The following is a 10,918-nucleotide window of genomic DNA, read 5'->3' on the forward strand; positions in this document are numbered from 1 at the left end:
GAACCCTCAAAAATAAATAAATAAATAAATAAATAAATAAAAATAAATAAATAAATAATAATAATAACAGAAAAAGTCCCTCCAGAAAGCGTGACAGCCACGCAGCTTTGAGCTCTGTGCTGCCAGAGCAGTGGCACAGCCAGCAGCTCACTTCACACTTTGCTCTGTGGCATGAAGTCCTCTTCCCACTTCCTCCAGAAAAAAAATAGAAGTGAGTGCAAACACGAGAAAGCTGTCTCCTTCCCAGGGCCCGGAGACAAACCACGGAGTCTTCTGCATACTTGTGTAGCTTCTTTTGACCCAGTCATCCCAAAAGCATCCAAGCAATTTTAAATCTAGGACCCTTCTCCAACATACCAGGGGTATCATGCTTGGACAGAATAACTACTGAGCACTGGATCCACTGGGAAAGCAGCACACAGCACGTCCCAGAGCGGGTATTCTGCTGCGTGGTACAGGACACAGACCCCACTGGTGCGTTTGTCTCTTCCCAGCATTTCTGATGTACCTGCTCCATAGGTCCCCGTGTTCAGCAGGAAGAACAAATGCTTATTGCCATCGCTTTGCTCAGGAGCACGCAGGCACAGGGTTAATAACAAACGGAGGCTGGCGGCCTCCAGACAGCGTCCTGGCCAGCAGGAGAAGCCACTGGTGCTGCTGGTTCAGCTGCAGGGCTGGTCCCAGGCCTGCCGGTCAGCGTGGGCCATCTGAAGAGGTGTGAGCACGAGGCAAGCCGCTCCTTGCAAGCCAGCAGCTCCAGCAAGTCATTACCATGCAGTGTTTTTCCACTTTCTGCTGTGTACAGGCATTTCCCAGAGGTCAGGAGGAGCGCAGCTACTTGCAGAGCAGGCATTTGCCCTGCTGGCATAGCGGGAACAGTGACCCTTTTATTTTCATAATGCTGAATTGATAGGCGGGCGCTGGGAGCACGGCGCGGGAGGCTCGCTGGTGCCTGCCCCCCGCCGCCCAGCGCTGCCCCAGGAGCAGCAGCAGCCCCCAGCTGCAGGGCACAGCAGCCCCAGCTCTCACGTGGCCCCTGCCCCACAGCAGCCGTCACCGGGACCACCGGCGGCTGAGCTGCTCTCAGCACCTTGCTCCCCCCTGGGAGCGCAGACACAGTTTGGGGGATGAAGATGAAGGCACAGAGGATGTGACTGAGCTGCTCTTGCTCAACATCCAGTTTCCCACCTGATTTTCCACTTTGCTTTCCGTGGCTTTTCTCTTAAAAAGCTCCTCATTAAGAAAACCCCAACACGCGAGCTGCAGTCTCCAACAAAGCACGTCAGGAACGTGAGTAAGCCACCAAGTCCTGAAGACTTCTTTTCTAGCACATGAGAGTGTTCCTGCTTGGTTTTCATTGCAACGTGAATTCCCATGGAAGCGACATGCCCTCCCTGAACGGGAGCACCCCGCACCCAGAGCAGAGCTGCACGATGCCAAGCGACAGGAACGGTTTGGGCGCTTCCAGCCCGGGTTATCCATTACCAGCCGACACAGCCAGCCCTGACACAGAGGCACACAAACAAAAAGGCCGTTTGACGACAAAGGAGAGTTATTTCCAGGGGCAGTTGCTGCTTCCACTTTGAGGAACGCTGGGCAAGCTATTAATACAGCAAATGAACTCATGCTGTGGCCAAAACAGAGGGAAAACGCCCTGCCCTTTGCCTCCAGGGCACCCTGAATTTACCCACAAACAGGCGGGCTCGTGGCAGCGCGGCTCCCGCAGGCGTAGCGGGGCCGGGGGGCACCGGCGGTGACAGGGGCATGGCCAGGGGCTCCCCAACAGCTGGGAGAGAGTGGGCACGAGCACCCAGCCCCCTCCGTGTCCATGCTGGTGCCACGGGGATGGCTTTGCAGCTGCCAGCCCCTGGGCTCCCCGAGGCTGTGAGAGGAGACCCCCAGCCCCCAGCCAAGCGCATTCTGAACGTTTCCATGCAAAGGGGGCCTTGGTGTTTGCAACTACCAGCAGAGGTATTTAACAAACACTGGGTTATTTAGTGTATACACAAAAGGCAAACAGACTTCTCAGATGACTAGTCCTCAAAGAGACTCCGAAAGTCCCCAACTTTGCTAAATCAGAGAGAACATCACTGAAAAATCAGAGAGAACATCACTGAAAAAAAAGTCGCCAAGGGTGCTTCTGTGGGAGGTCGGCTGGACAAGCAGGGCTGTGCTCTCGCTCCACTTCACGGGGACTCTGTGAATACAAGCTGGCAGTGATTAGCCAGAAAACTTTGACAAGAGGAGTTTTGTATCAGTAAATCCCATTAAAGTTGAAGCTTCAGCCTCGCTAAGGAGCCTGCCCTGGCTTCCCCCCGGATGGCGTGCCTCCCCCCAGGCCTGCGGCTCGCTGTCCTTCTGCCTCGCCGTGCGCATAGGAGGGGAGTGACACCAGTGGCAAAAATAGCTGCACCCATCCCCTCGGCTGAAGCAAAAAATAACCCCTTCCTCCCGCTCTTTAGGGCAATCAGAATACACTTGACCCAAAAGCGGTGCCGTGCTGAGCAGAAGAGGCTTGTTTGGGGAGCACGAGGTGCAGGAAAGGAGCGTTGCAGGCAAAAAGCCTGGCTTTGGAGGTTTGGAGGTTTGGAGGCTTGGAGCAGCCAGACAAACCCAGCAGCTGCCCCCTCACACCCTGCTCGCTGGGCCCTGCTGGAAGCACAACGGTGGCTGAAGCATCCCAAAGCACACGAGCTCGGGCATCCACCCACCTTCAGAGCCCCCCGTTTGGCCATCACTGGGGGGGGCAGTTTGAGTTTGTGGTCCTGCAGTACCCCAGGGCTTTGACGAGGATGGGGCTTGGGGGAAGGTCGCAATTTAGATGCATAAACTGATCGGTAACTTTGTCAAGGCACCAGACAAGTCATAGGCCTGGCAAACAGACCCAAGGATGCAGACGCAAGAGCTGAGTGGTTTTTACGAGGACTCCCCCCAGGCACGTAAGCCCAACCGGTCCCAACGCTGCGCAAACCCACACGCTGAGGAGCAGGGGTGTGAGGGGAGCCCACAGTGATTCCCACACATGAGGGCCTCCAGCAGCAGCCTGCTGAAGGCATCCCGAGGATGAAAACAAGCACCAGAGACGTACTCATCTTACAAAAAAAGGGGCACCAGCAGAATGCTCACAGGCGTTTCCCTTCCTCACGGGAATACCGCCAAGCTGCCAGCCCATGGCTGCAACATTAATCTTCCTCCCCAGAAGAGAGGCGCCAGAGCAGCACGAGGAATTACCAGCATCTCGTATTATTAGCAGGAGGGCTCGTATGGCAAATGGAGAGCGACAACAAGGGCTGTGCTACGCGCGGGCAGACGGAGCAAACCCAGGGCACGGCCGGCACGAGGATGCCCCACAGCCAGGCACAAGGGGCCCTGGGGTCCCTCCCTCAGCCAGGATGCCAAAACCAGGGCAGAGAAGCGGATAAACCCAAAGCAGATAAGCCCACGTGCTGCAGTGAAAGACAACCGTGCGGTCAGGGAAAGGAAGGGGCTGAGGGGGCACAAGGGGTTTGGACCCAGCCTGCAGCCGGCCAGGTGCAGGAGGGACACGCGCCAGCCGGTGCCTGCCTACAAGCCTCCAACCCCAAAACAAAGCCCCCAGCAAACAGAGAACATCACAGGCAACAGGGGCGCGTTTGTCTTGCAGGCTTTCACGATTAAATGCCATTTGGTGAATTCGGGTTGACCGCCTCATATTTTAGCACATAGCTCCGGGGACAGCTGTTGGCTGGGGAAGGTCCCAGGCACATTTCTGGCCGGGTTTGGGATTAATTAAGACGACCGAGGAATCTCTGTCAGGTGCAGCCCCGCTCCCTGTGAAGCAGGGCAGCCTCTGCAAGTTTAACCCCCGCAGCTGAGGCCTCACGCAGCCTCCCCTCACTCTCAGAGTGGGCACACTGACACAACCCTGTGGGCACAGCCGCTCACAGCGATCAGCACCACAGACATTGCTCCCCAGAGGCAGCACCGAGGCTTTCACGGGGCCAGGTGAAAGATTCCCTGAAGGCCAGGCACCAGCACCCACGGGGGCACAGGGAGACAGGGCCCGAGGGCCGTGCCTGGCTCCCCACCCACCCCAGCACGCCCAGGATCAGGGGCAGTGGCTGGGAAATGCTCCCGGCCCACCTCAGGCCCCTTTAGGCCAGGAGTGGCACCGTCAGGGGCAGAAGCTTCTCGCTCAGGGGACGGAGCAGCACAGTGAGGGCCAGGCCCGAGCCCACCAGCCGCAGCCCCGAGAGGCATTTCCAGGCTGGCCGGGGGCCACGCACACTGCTGCTAACCTTTGGGGATGCCAGAAAAACTCAAAGGACACTTCAGAGCACGCTTCAGGCAAACACTCACGCACAAAAGCTTTATTATTTAACAGCAAATTCTTTTCTTCCCCCGGCCCCCTGTGGCCGCTGGGAACGTCCTGCCCTTGGCCCCACGCCGCCAGCAGCTCCGCGGCCCCACGCCGAGGGCTGGGCTGGGCTCTGCTGCCCTGGCCCACGGCAGGCCGAGAGCCGGAGGAGGAAAGCAAAGGGGGGAGATGTAAGGGCAGGATTTCTGCCCTGACAGCCCACAGACTGACACAGCAGCGCTGCTTTGACTCAGGGAAACGCCGGCCCGCAGCCCTGTGCGTGCTGTTCAGCCCCAGCACGGGGAGGGACGGGATCCAGCGGCACCTCCAGAGCACCACGGACCTTGTGTCCCTGAGCCACAGCTTGGAAACAGCCACGCTTTGACAGTCAGGTTATGAGGCTCTTAACAAAACACAACATCAAAACAAAGGCACCTTTCCTTCCCGAATTACAGGGATGCCTTGGGGCTGCTGCTTGTAAACCATGTGCCAGGAGCGGGCCGGCTGCGGCCCCGTCTCGGTGCTGGCGCCTGGTCCCATCGCTGCCGCGGCCCCGGGAAGCGGCAGGCGGCCAGACCACGCTGCTCACAGCGCGGGGCGCGAGCATGCATTGTCTCGGGCTGCCGTCGCCCTTCCCGAAGAATTCAGAAGCCCTGAGAAAGAAAGGGGCAGCAACCACAGCCCAGCTCTCAGATGCGTTTGTTTGTTTCTTTAAAGGAGGACTGAGTTATGGGGAGAGAGAGGGTTTAAATAAGCGTATGGTATAAATAATTGCACCGGCTGTTTATGATCCTGAGACAGCAACACAAAACAGCAGAACGAGGCTTGAAAAGAAGCAGAAAGCACCATTCAAGCGAAATCCAGCAGTTCTTGCTGAGCTCTGAAATTTAGCCTGCCTTTTTCTGGTCAGACCGATGAGCTCACCACAGATCCCTGCCTCGCTCGGGGCGACAGCAGAGCTGCAGAAGCACGGAGGGACCAGGGACTGGCAGCAGCTCCCCTCCACCCTTTCCACTGGGGGGATGAGCAGCAGGCACCGACACCTCGGGGCACTCAGCTCTCCACGGGATGGCACAGATGGGGCAGAGCATCAAGGAAAGGGCTTCACACCCCTGAGGCCAGGTCAGGTCAGCACCAACCACCCCGGGAAAAGGCATTGGATCCAAGGGTAAAAGAAAGTGCTCGTTTAGCCATCCCCAGCCTTCTTGTTCTCCACTCCCAAAGGTGCAAGGAGCTTCAAAGAGCTGCCGGCCATGGAAGGGGCAGGCACGGTTCAGGTGGATGGGATCGAGGGGATCTGGGATCCTTATCAGCCCGTCACAGCCACACTGCCCCTGCCCGGGATGCGGCTGTGTCACGGTGCCAGGCACGGGCAGGTCCCAGCCCACATCTGGCCCCAGCTGCCAACAGCCGTGGCAGTGCGAGCACGGCGTGGGGCCATGGCTCCAGGACAGGCTCAGGGGGAGGCAGGAGGCACGCTCCCAGCTCCAAGTGTGGGGTTTGCAGGGAGAGGGCAGGAGGTTTCTGTGCAACCTGGGTGCACCACAGCCTCGTGGAAGCAAGCGCGTCTGGCCAGAGCACTGCTGACACCTCAAGGATCATCCTGAGCACAACACGCCTGCTTCGAGCACGGGCTGCGAGCTCTGAGCCAGGACGTGCGAGCAGAAAGGCAACAGCAACGGCTAGAGTTGAAGCTTCAGCCTGAGATGAAGTGGGGGGCTTAAAAAGACTTGCAGGGACCCCAGGAATGACCGGGAACATCAGGGATAATGCTGGTGCCCTGTGGCAGCTGCACGAGCCCACAGCAGGACCCCTCCGAGCTCTCCTGCCCGTGTCCCCAGGCTGCCCGCGTGGGCACCGGGGCTGGTGCTGCTGCCCTGGGGCAGCCCGTCTGGGGGCCGGGCGGCACCTTCCTACAGGGGAGCGCAGAGCACTTCTCAAGCCTCATTACATCTGCCAGCAGACAGCTATTATCCTGTTTTTGCAGAGCAAAATTAAAGTTAAAACCCTGATAATGGAATTGTTCAGGGCAAGAAAAAGAAACAGCGGCAACTCTGGGTAGGGATCTCTTCATTTTAAGCCTCATTACCCTGCAGATTTTCCTCTGCAGCACCTGTCCTGATTGAACAAAGCAGAGCATTTATGCACGTACGTACTTATGTTAACAGCAGGAGGACATGCCAGGTGCTAGAGAGGCTCAACCTAGTTTTGGAAATTACATTTCAGCAGATTGCTTGGTCAGCCCAAGGGTGGCTCACAGGAGCCCGATGCATCTGTGCAAACACAAAGGTCACGGGTCCCTGGGGGTGGGTGATGGGAGGCGGGTGACAGCACCCACAGCCACCACCTCTCCAAAGTGCCCGAGTTCTGACTGTAAGGGCACATAAAAGGCAGACAAACTTACCTGCCAGCCGGGCCACGTTGCCGTTTGCCCAGGAGAAGGAAGGAAAACATCATCCTCATCTTCCTCCCCGTCCAGGATGCCCTGCTCAGTCCTCAGCGCTGCCCAGAGCGACTCGAGCTGCCACACAGCGTCCATTTCACTCTCCTCGAGCACATGCCTCTGCTTTGCCTGAGAATGTGCGTTAAAAGCCAGCACTTGATCACTTCTGGGCGATTCATTCTCATTTCTGCTGCCCCCTCTGTGCCACACGTGGCCCTCCATGAGGCTGACACCACCCGGCTGGTGCCCGCAGGCTGCCCCGGGGACAGGTGAGGAGTCCTTCCCCAGGGACACGCAGTTGGGTTCCTCCCCGGGACCATGCAGGCTGCTCCATGGGCAGAAGAAGCTGTAGACACCTCCATCCTCCTCGGGAACTGGAGAGGACGAGGCCAGGAATTCATGCTGCTGGCCTGGAGAAAAAGGTGGCTTCGCTCCATGTTCTGCGCTCTCCATCTCCATCATCCATGGGCAGAAATCTCCGTCTGATGAAGGCAAACTGGCGGTGCAGGACCGGCTTCACTTTGTGCTTCCCTAGCGAGAGCCACTTAGTAGAAAACAATCACTTTGCTCGTCTTATTTTTCCAGAACCCCCATTTCCATTCCACCCAGTCAGAAAGGGGTGTAGAGGGGTGTAGCAGTGTTTACTCCAGACACATTTGTACTTTACTCAGGTTGGATGTTAAAAATTTCTTCTCAGAAAGAGCAGTAAGGCACTGGAACGGGGCGCCCAGGGAAGTGGTGGAGTCACCCCTGGAGGTGTTTAAGGGAAGGGCAGACGTGCTGTGTGCTTAGGGACGTGGTTCAGTGGGCGGCAGTGGTGGCAGGCAGGTGGTTGGACCCGATGATCTTCGAGGTCTTTCCAACCTTACTGATTCTGTGATCGCCTTGCTGCAATACCCAGCTTCTTCTCCACTCATTTCAGACATTTCAGTAATCTGTGAAGCCTGGCTAGCCAAAAAGGTAAAAAAAAGAAAAATGGTGCTTTAAAATATCCTGTGCACACTGAACAGAGCTAACTAGTGACACAGCAGCTCGCTGTATGGTGTCCTCTAATACCCTTCCTGCAGTGGATGCTGCCTGTGCCGCTGCACTAGGACTGCCGCTCAGCCTTCCCCATTTATTTTGTATTCTTCATTTCTCTCAAAATAGGGAACGGCCAATACCCCTTTAGAATGGGGGGCTCCCCGTGCCACGGCTGCTGCCCTCCTGCCTTACAGGAGGAAGGCTGCAGGCCCCGAGGCTCTCACTGACATCCAGCCCCTTCCCTGTGGCCTGCCACACCAGCAGCAGCTGACGGGGAGCAGCAGGCTGATGATGGGGAGCAGCAGGGTGGGCGGCCCAGCCGTGAGGATGTGCCTGGCACAGCGAGGCCGTAGCAAACCGAACAAAACTGCCTCTGGTCGCTGTCCCCTCAGCAGCCGCTCTGAACTCTGAAATGCAGGCGCAGGGTGACAAGGTTCAAGGCAAGTAACCGCTGAGGAAATAAAGCTTTACTCCCCACACCGGCAGGTGGAACCTTACTGCTTCTTATCCTCACCGGGACTGAGGACAAAATCCAGGAGAAACCCTGGAGACGAGCACACAGAGCACGGCCAGGGCACTGCCTCCGGGACAAGGACAGCAGCAGAGCAAGGCAGCAGCCCCGATTCCAGCCACAAGCAGCAGCCACATGCGTAGGGCTCCCGACCGCACCTTCCCTTTGTGGCTTTATCTCGTCTCTGCTGAACCCCTGCCTGCTGGGCGCGGTTTGCCCGGTCCGGTCCCTTTGCTGCCCTGCAGCGGCTGCGAGTGCCCACAGGACAAATTCTTGGCCCCCAGGCCCAGGGCTCGGGGTCTTCCCCAGACCTGACCACGAGCAATGAGAAGAGTCAGCAGCCTGAGGCTGGGCTCCAAGCTGCTGCAGCCATTTATTTTTATTTTTATTTTTTGGCTAGGCAAAATAATCTTAAGATCTGCTCAGTTTTCCACCTAGCAATAAGTTGGGAAAGGTTAAAAATGAATTGCTTTGAGCGATTGCTTCACAATTTGCAGAAGTGTAAAAGGCCAGCACGCTTCAGAGCATGACCACGTTAATTGACTAATAGATGGAAATAAGCCAAAAGGTCTGAACAACCTCCAGTGCACAGTTCTAACTGAAGTTAGATTAATGAACATGTTGATTATTGCCATCTTATGGGAGAAAGAGGCACACTTAATCATTTCCTCATTGCCACAGTAAACATCGTTGAAAGTAATCTCCTTGCTCAAAATTCAGTATTATAGAAAAGGCCAAATAGGTGCAGACCCCACAGCACAAACAGGTCAGGCACAAAATTAAGAGTCTTAACGTGCTGCTTACTGGGAACCTCAGCCTCGAGGAAACGAATTCTAACTGCAAATGGCAGCTCTCACTAACCAGATAATAATTTAAAACAAACAAACAAACACAGGGCTGCCGCATTTTAAATCTCTCCCAACAGAGCAGAAATAGCCATGGGGTGGGGGGGGGATCACTCCCTGTGCCATGGCGGGATCCAGGATCCTGTCCCCCCGTCCCGAGGTGCCCACCAGCACGCCCAGGCTGCGTTCAGTGCCCGGGCACGCAGCGAGCTGGGCACCCAGTGCTGCTTTACCTGGTGACCCAGCTGTGAGCATGGGGCATTTCCAGAACACATTGGTGAACACAGGTAGCGAGGCCCCCGAAGCGCTGCCCCTGTCTGCAGCAAAGTTCCCGCAGCAGCACAGCCAGCTCCCAAAGCGCCCTTTGCACCCCTACTACACAGATGTACCTCACCTCACCGCCTCTAACTCCATTATTAGAAACATTTTTAGTGCTATTCATTTACCAGACTGCCTTCCCCCCACTCCCTCGGTACCTTCATTACCTTCACGTTTTAGCGGCAGGGCTCAGTGCTGGTCAGACCCACTTGGCAGACTGCTGTCCGCAGGGTGCTTGCTGACACCTTGCAGCCCGAGGACTGCCTGCATCGATGCTGATTTCAAGGCAAACCAGCCCAGCTGTTTTTACATTTAGGGTCTGTGACCACGCAGGAGGAGAAGCAGGATTTAAGCACGAGCAAACCAATGCCACCGCTGGGTGCAGAACAGCCCCGGCACACCCAACGCGTTTTGCCCTGGGCTCCGTGCTGCCCCAGGAGGAAGCAGCGGGCAGGGACTTGGAGACTTTCACCCTCGCATCTTGCTGGTGCTGCCAGTGCACAGCTCCCCTTCTGTGCCTGGTGCTTGCAGAACCTGAGTGCTGCTGGCACCCAGGCACGTCCCGTCATCAACCCTTAGTGAGAATTGGTTTTCGCTTCCCAGAATACTGAATGCTGGATTCCCTGCAGCACCTCTGTGTAGGACCACGGCTCAGCATGCACAGAGAAAATGCTCTTTCTGGTCCTAGCTCCTAAAAACTATCTGTATAATTGGCTAGAACATAAGGCCATCGGGTATTTACATGCACCTGTAGGAGCAGCAGCTCTCTTGAGCAGAGGGACATACCACGTACACCTTACAGCGCTGCTCCCACCAGCTTCCATTAACTCACTGCTGTACATGCAGTTTCCATGCTTAGAAAAATTCTGTAGGAGTAGAGAATTCAACTGCTTCCTACCCCACCTTCCTTCAATTCCCTCCAGATCCCCAGGCACACAATGTGTTTTGGACAAAGCAGCCTCAGACGAGTGCTGCGCCCCGTCCGTGCGGGCGTTCCCCACCTCTTGCAGAGCCCAGCACTGGCGCTGGCTGCCAGCAGTGCAGCCTCCGTGGTGCTTCTCATCCACATATGACTAACCCCCATGTGTTTCAGTGTTTTAATCTATGCATTTTAAAATTAAAAGGAACATCACCAGCACGAGCCTGTGAGTATCAATTAGCTGGAAGTATTTCACCTGCCTAAATCTGAAGTGCTTCAATCATGCTGCAATGCACCTGTATTTAGCTTGCTCTGGGGACCAGCCGCTTGCTGAGGGGCAAGCTGAGTCAGTACAAGCAGTGCCAGTACAGAGCAGCAAAATTTGGCTGAGGAACAAATTACAGTTTTGGCTTCTCGATTTCTTGAAGCCACGCAAGACTTCAACTCACACAATTTTCAATTCAATGCTCATTTGCACTGATGCTGACTGCTTGCTCACTGCCTTTCCAAGCGATTCTATTCT

Source organism: Anas platyrhynchos, chromosome 10 (assembly GCF_047663525.1).
Source record: "Anas platyrhynchos isolate ZD024472 breed Pekin duck chromosome 10, IASCAAS_PekinDuck_T2T, whole genome shotgun sequence".
Lineage (NCBI taxonomy): Eukaryota > Metazoa > Chordata > Aves > Anseriformes > Anatidae > Anas > Anas platyrhynchos.